Source organism: Salvia miltiorrhiza, chromosome 7 (genome assembly GCF_028751815.1).
Source record: "Salvia miltiorrhiza cultivar Shanhuang (shh) chromosome 7, IMPLAD_Smil_shh, whole genome shotgun sequence".
Taxonomy (NCBI): Eukaryota; Viridiplantae; Streptophyta; class Magnoliopsida; order Lamiales; family Lamiaceae; genus Salvia; species Salvia miltiorrhiza.
Window position 1 is genome coordinate 45,215,993 of NC_080393.1, and position 5,241 is coordinate 45,221,233.

General features: G+C 37.4%; 1 long non-coding RNA gene across 2 annotated transcripts; it reads right to left on the reverse strand.

The window, feature by feature from the left end:
• Window positions 1–1,627: 1,627 nt before the first annotated feature.
• LOC130992754 (uncharacterized) lies at window positions 1,628–4,473 on the reverse strand. 2 transcript variants are annotated; one of them, XR_009091383.1, is made up of 7 exons: window positions 4,429–4,473; window positions 2,792–2,891; window positions 2,591–2,698; window positions 2,438–2,507; window positions 2,267–2,374; window positions 2,089–2,181; window positions 1,628–1,914 (listed from the first exon to the last, which is right to left on the reverse strand). It is a non-coding gene; the product is annotated as an uncharacterized LOC130992754 (long non-coding RNA). The 2 variants fall into 2 exon arrangements; XR_009091382.1 differs by having other exon boundaries at window positions 2,792–4,467.
• Window positions 4,474–5,241: the final 768 nt, after the last annotated feature.

Here is a 5,241-nt window from a genome sequence, read left to right on the forward strand (position 1 = left end):
TCAGTCTTCAGTCTTCAGTCTTCGACACCGCAACTAAACTAGAAACGAACTCTAACACTTGAGTTCAAAACGATTCTAGTCTATTACATATAAGTCCTATGAATTTTGGTATCATCAAAACAAGGGTTAGGATATATTTGAGCCGAGGATCAGAGATTAAATTAGTGTGGATTTATTTGAGCCGAATTACCTTTCTATTGATTTATTTCAAGAGTTATTTCTATTTGATTTGTTGCATTCTTAGTTTTAATTAATTCTTCTCAAAATTAAGGCGTGGTGGCATCACCGTTTTTATAGATTTAGGGATTTGAATAATTTTTAACTGCTCTCTGTGGGATCGACCCTGCTTACCATTATACTAATTTATTTTGGTAATTCCGCAGGAATTATTTGGTGGTTGGCGACGTCCACCACATTGGCGTCGTTGCCGGGGAGCGGTGTTAATCTAATTCTTTTCCCTTTGATCTATTTTCCTTTTTTTATTTTCTTTTGTTTATGAGCAGATCTTCTAGGCCGAAACTCCTATACGAAAGTGAGATTGAGAAAGCAGAAAGGAAACTGAGAAAGGAGGCTAAGGCGAGGAAGCTGCTGGATTCGCAACTTGACTTGTCCGCCCAAATTGAGGGGTTCGTTGAGGCGGAACATAGTGCTGCTGCTGCTGAAGAGGCTCTGTTTGCCCAAACAGACCACGATTCAGAGACAGACGCAGATTGTGAAGAGGAAACCGATTCAATTTCTGTCGCAAGTACTGAGAGCGACATGGCTGACGATCCTAGACTGTGTGATCTCTCCATCCACGAAGCTGATGACCCCCCAACTCTGATCCGGATGCCGGCGGCTGCTACTACTATAGAGATTAAGCTTGGATAGCTTAATGTTCTTCCTAAGTACTACGGGAAGAAGGGAGAGGATCCATATAATTTCCTAAGTGAATTCATCAAGATCTGCAAAGTGAAGAAATGCCCTACTGGGGTAACGGAGGAACACTTCAGACTGGCTGCTTTTTCCTTCACTATGACAGCATAGGCGAACTCATGGTTCGCAAGTCTTCCACCTTATTCTATCACTACGTGGGCAGAGATGAAGAGGCTATTCCTAGAGCATTTTTTCCCTCCCACCAAAACGAATGCGCTAAAGAAGGAGATCAGCGGTGCAAAGCAGGAGTATGATGCACTACTACAGAAAAGCTAATAGACATTTGACATTGCCTATTGTCTATTAGAGAAAATGTCTGTTGTTGTAAGTGGTAGTGTCATTGGTGCTTGAAAAAAGGTGCTTAAAGACCACAGGCATTGCCTGTTGTCATAGATATTTATGACAATAGACGTTGGCTGTTGTCTTTGAGAGCATAGGGTCCGTTGTTGTATCATTAATATTACTATGGTTTTCGAGTAGTGTCGTAGGTGCCGAGTTCTATGGTGTTTTTTGTATATCACACTAGCTTTTGTCTGTTGTCGTAGTAGAAAAATACCCATTTTATTTCTTATATACCACCTCAGTTTTTGAGCAGTGTCGTAGGTCCCAAAAAAACCATGCTCTTTTATAATGTTAAAATCGATTAAATCATATATTTATAAGAATTTTTTTTCCTGGAAATTCACTATTATTTAAAAGCATAAGAAAATCATTTTCATTTATAATATAATCATTATAAAATTTCAATATTCATTACAATTAAGATTCGTCCAAATCAATTCTACCATATTCCATTACAAAATACTAACACTTAAGCTAAATTCTAACAAAAACTATATATAACTAAAATGAGTAAACATGATTTGTGGATCCACTACCAAATAAATGGAATCTTAGCATTCAAATGAGTTAACACTTGTTGCTCCTTCGTTCCTTCAAAATGTGATGCATCAACCAATACGTCCAATATTGTCTTCTTTGCCATCACCACTACATATCCTTCACACAATCACAATCAAAATGATCATCAACAACAATTAACAATTATATATATATATATATATAGTACGCAAACTCATTTTCTAAAGAATATTCAGAAAGATCCATACAAAATATAACCTCATTCTTCCCAACTATCACAGACAATTAAATCTAGAAAAATATATACATTACCTTTTACTCCTTTATATATTCTTGAACACAATCTGCCCACTCTGATCGCACTACATCTATCTCTTCATTTGAATACTTTTCATGAGCATTGAACTGTTAAGTACATATTATAATTCAGAAAATAAAACTAAGGCAAATAATTATTAAGATTGTACAATTTAACATACACAATTATTACCAAAGATTGTAGAGAACCAATCGTCCAAGGATGACTATTTATCACTATCTCTCTCATGTACTTCATCACATAGAAACCACATTGAGTCAAGTCCGGTTGTTTCGGAACCTACATTAATTTTTCATTAATAATGAATAGTTATAATTCCACAAGTTATGTTTGATTAAATACCTTCAGTATTGTCCAATCAGGCTTCTTCTTTCCATTCTTTCTCTTCTCCATATTGAACAACCTTAAGGCCCTTCATATATAAAAATAACGTAATGCATGCATTGGCAAAATATGCTAGAAATAAGATATAAACAGATACAAAACAAAACTTACAATTCCACGACTTCTTTCCAAATTTTATCATGAATTCCTTTGTATAGGGAATCCAAGATAGCAATCTCTCCCTTATTAGGGTCAATCACCGTAAGAATCCAATGATATCTACATTTAAGCCACAAAAGATTAGAGAAATGTAATTAATAATATAATTTAAATAGCTTATTAATAAAATTTAAATAGCGCGAGAATTCTTACTCCACATTACACGGAGCTAAGAAAATTTGATTGATTTTTGTATCAATCAACCTTTTTGACAATTCTCATGCTCTAAATTCCATATTCTCATTCGCAGTTTCTGCATCACAGTATATACCAATACTAAAAATAAAATTAGACCTTAAATCCTAAATCATAAATCATAAATGCAATGTAGTAAAGGAATCAAATAATAAATTTAAAACTAATAGAAAATATAAAATACGAGAGTCATTTAAAAAACACTAAGCCATTATGATTTGTGAGGCCAAGTTAAGATTAGTGGAGACAAAGTAGTTACAATTACAAGATAAAATAAAATGGAATAAGCAACTAAACAATTTAGGTAATGAAACTTTCGTACCTTGACAAATTTGACAACTAAGAGAAACTTAACTAAACTTTCACCACCAATTAATAAAACCTACAAACTATACTTAAGAGAAGCTGTAATGTGACAGAAAGTATAGAAGCTGAAATAAAGCTTTTACTAGAAACGGAAAAAAAAAAAAAAAAAAAAAAAAGCACATAACACCCCAGCCAGGAGACACTATGTTGGACAAGGACTCGTTTTTGTTCTCTGTTATAGCAAAAGAAAACTAATGCAACTAAGCTTGATGAAAAAAGATAAACAATTTAAGTGATGCTGCTAAGGCTAAAAAAGCCAACATAATTCTATCAAATCTCACTAACTCTCGGTTGCTTTGTAGTTTCTTTTAGTTCTACAAATCTCACCAACTCTAAATCAACATAATTTATCTACACCTAAATCAACATAATTCTATTAAATCTCACCAACTTTGATTCCCCCAAATCCCACACTACAACTTAGTAGAAGCTACTGAAGCAACTAAGGAATGTCTTCAGATAGTATCATCTGATCACAAGGAAAAGCAAGGAGATTTACAAACCTCCCTGTGTGGCGTGCTTCAGGTTATTATTCAAAAATTAAGCAGTGCTGAGGAAACTAAGCCTATAATTATGCAGGTGGACTATAATGATGAGGAGATGATAGACTATGGCAACCATCTTAGGATCTACATTTTTTAGGCTTATTCTAGAATTCTTCAAGGATTTAAAGTATATTCCAAAGCTGGCCTCATGCCCCTCATCTCCTGCAGTTGGAATTGGTTGCAAAAGATGAACAGAGTGATGCTAATGTGACTAAGGCAGCAGTGGCAGTTCAGGACGACCTAGCAGATGCACTTGGCTCGAATGTAAAAATGTTGTTCAAAGATACTAAATTTTGCTCAAATTTGTTGTCTGAGTGCCTTCAGACAAATGATAAACAACTGAAATCAATAGCTACATGGGCCCAAGAGATGATAAGGTGAGCATTTTCTGATCGTAGCTAAGGATTTTCCTATATTGCTACTGTTGCTTATGCAATTGTGCTCCCTCTTTTATCTTTTTGATTTGGTAAGGCCATATTCTTGTCTATGGGGGAATGAAAGGGACTGAAGCAACTAAGGGGGTTTAGGCAAATACTACAGGAGCCGAACAAATCAGGCCCTCTGCCTCAATTAGAATATTAACCTTATCGAATTGTTAGAACCATAAGAACAAAATTACACCACATGAACTCTGTCACACAAAACCAAGAACCCTAAACGAGGAAGGGGAATAATTAAACTGACCTTCAAAGAATATCGACGGCGGCGGTAGAAGGGCACTGTGGCGGCATTTGACGGCGACTTCGTAAGGAAGGCACGTTGACGTCGCGGCGAGGAAAATTATGGCAGATATTGAGGGAAAGGCAACGATTCTCGACGCCCGAGCGACTAGCGTCGAGGGAGAAGGGCGGGCAGCTATCCAGGGAGAAGGAAAATTATGGCAGATATTGGTGGACAGCTGTCCAAACCACAAATTCTCCGAATGAGACCTTCTGCAGTATTTCTATCAGGGGATGACAATAGACACTAAGAATTTGGTGAATTCAGCGAGTGGATGAGGATTTTCCCAAAACACGGTGAGTGAAGCAAAAAGGTTAATTCAACACTTAGTGGAAGCCACGAGGGAGTATGAGGAGCCGCGCATCCAACTGCTCAAGAAAGCTGCTCAAGCTAGTTCATCGGATTTTGAGGATAAATTCGAAACAGGGATGGGGAAATTGGAGAGAATGTTGAGCACTGTGGTGGAGAAGGTCGCAACGGCTGGACAACCATCAGAGAAGCCATGTGGAGCATGTGGTAATCCAAGCCACACCAGCCTGCAATGCACAGGAGATGAGGAAGAATATCAAGCCCAAGCGAATTCTTCCCATAATTTTTACAGTTGTGACGCGCCACTGCCTCCTTTGCCCAAACGGGACCAGTACTCAAACAATCACAATGCGCCATGGAGAAACCACCCCAATTTTTGTTGGAGGGATCCAGAGCAGAGGCAACAACAGCAGCCACCAGCGATGCAACCGCCGCAGCAGCAAAACTACCGTCCTCCACATCAAAGGA